This window comes from Terrapene carolina, unplaced genomic scaffold, assembly GCF_002925995.2.
Source record: "Terrapene carolina triunguis isolate 2854851 unplaced genomic scaffold, T_m_triunguis-2.0 Scaffold27704, whole genome shotgun sequence".
Lineage (NCBI taxonomy): Eukaryota > Metazoa > Chordata > Testudines > Emydidae > Terrapene > Terrapene triunguis.
In genome coordinates, this window is record NW_020692055.1 from 3,362 (window position 1) to 5,708 (window position 2,347).

General features: G+C 51.2%; 1 long non-coding RNA gene across 1 annotated transcript; it reads right to left on the reverse strand.

Moving 5' to 3' along the window:
• Positions 1–804: 804 nt before the first annotated feature.
• On the reverse strand, positions 805–1,915 carry LOC113408970. The gene is made up of 3 exons (XR_003370414.1): positions 1,840–1,915; positions 1,338–1,455; positions 805–1,054 (listed from the first exon to the last, which is right to left on the reverse strand). It is a non-coding gene; the product is annotated as an uncharacterized LOC113408970 (long non-coding RNA).
• Between the last annotated feature and the right edge of the window lie 432 nt (positions 1,916–2,347).

Consider the following 2,347-nt stretch of genomic DNA (forward strand, 5'->3'; position numbering starts at 1 on the left):
GACAGAACGAGGAGTAATGGTCTCAAGTTGCAGTAGGGGAGGTTTAGGTTGGATATTAGGAAAAACTTTTTCACTAGGAGGGTGGTGAAGCACTGGAATGGGTTACCTAGGGAGATGGTGGAATCTCCTCCTGAGGTCCTTTCCAACCCTGATATTCTATGAATACTACAGCAAGTACAGATGAGGAATTCAAAGCACTGATTGCTTACTCACAGCCAGTTATGCGGGAGGCAGAAAGCTGAGGACTGTTCACGTCTGCTTAGAAGGATGTTGAAGCTGCTCAGGGCCACCTCTGCCAGTTTCTCCTCCGGCTAGGGCTCCTGGACAATTCCTTCAAAGAGCAGATGCAAAATCCAAGCACGAGCCATCACTACACACAGCTCTATTGGAGCTTGAAATCTTGCCCTCATCCCTGCCTCCCTCTTCCATTCCATCTACATCGGCACCACTTCATGAACAGAGATAGAGTTAACACCAACAGTCACCACTCCACTCTCACACCCCCTGCCCTGCATGATTTTGGTCCCCTCCTACTTCTCCATGGCTCCTGAGACATAGGCTGTGTGGATGATGCACACCTAGCATGCCTGTCCGTGTCCTACAAAGGGAGACCAAACAAGAAAAGACAAGGACAGTGGGGGGGGGAGGGGTATTGGTCAACATACTGGACGGGAAGAGAGAGAGAGAGAGAGAGAAAATCACAAGCAAGCAACTGACCACCTGGAGTCATCCACCTAGATCTAACCTTCTGCTGCGGAGGACATATTGCTCTTGGCCAGAGAAATGATCAGCCCCTGAATTTGGGGACCTTGTCTCCCTCGTAACCACAGCTAGTCAAGAACATTTTCTTACAAACCCAGCCCCAGCTAAGGGTGTGTCCCTACATAGAGCCAGATGGGCCATGAACAGACCAATCACCAAATCAGACACTTATCTCACTGACAGTGGTGACTGTTGAGCTCCACGATGGACGGCTTTTGCATGGCATCAACAATGCTCACGATCGCTTTCCATCACATGAGGGCAGTGGATTCTCACGCGTGGTGACTTCTCCCTTGGTAGTAAACCCAGCACAAGGGGGGAAAACAAATCAGTTACCATCTCAGTCAGCAACGTCTCATAGGCTCTTCTTTTCACCTCTCCCGCATGGCGGGGCTCCGCCCTCAACCCTCTTCCCATTACACCTTTAGCATTACAACCAAAAAGCACCACTGGCAACGGCACCCGACAGTCACTCTGCACAGCAGACTCTGGCCTCTCCCCAGCCCTAATACCACAGAGCCCAGAAAACTAGAGTGGTACAGATGAGGAATAGAGTGCCATAATTGTTCACTCACAGCCAATCATGGAGAAGACAGAAAGCGGAGGACTGTTCATCTCTGCTTACAAGGATGTCCAGGCTGCTCAGATCCTCTTCTTCCAGCTTCTCCTCTGGCTGGGGCTCCTGGATGATCCCTCCACAAACACAGCATATAACCCAAGCAGGAGCCATCACTGCCCAAAGTTCTATTGGTGTATGAGATACTGCCTTCCCTCTCCCATCCGCTGTAGATCAGCCCCACTTGATGAACAGTGACAGTCAACTCCCACAGTCACCTCACCACTACCAATGGAGGATCTAGTATCCATCGTGATTCTCTTCCCCCTCCCAATGCCCCAGTGGGATGCAGACTCTCCAGACCAAGCCTGTGAGCATGCACCATTGCCCATGTTCTATGCAAGGAGTCAGTACAAGGAGAGAGAGAGAGAGACACGCATGTTGGCAAACATATGAGAACTCAGAGAGAGAGAGAGAGAGACGCACATAGGAAGAAGGACAAACTCAGCACCAGTAGTCACCTTTCTGGTTCCAGGCCTCTGCTCAGGTGAACATGCTCCTCCCTATCCTGGAAGATCAGCTGCTCCCAAGAGAGGGAAATTCTCCCTCTGCACCCAGAACAAGGAGGAAAACTTTTATTACAAACCGAGCCCCACCTAAAGGGAAGCAGCCATCTGTACTCAGCCTTTACCACACATTTATCTTAGAGGCCACCTGGGGTATTTCTCAGAATGCAGCCGCCCTGGAGCAACAGTGACATCCGGTGGCCAATCACGGCAATGCACAGAACATGTCCCCCATGCAGCAGCAGTGACGCTTGGTGGCCACTCGCGACAAAGCACAAAGCATTTTCCTCGTGTAGCAACATTGACACTATGTGGCCACTCCGGGTAACACAGAAACCATTTCCCTCCACAGCGCTGCAATGACACTCGGTGGCCAGATGAGGAAATGCACAGAGTGCATCTGCCCTGGAAAAGCAGTGACAGCCTGTAGTCAGCAGGGTCAGCACCAACCCCTTACTCATGG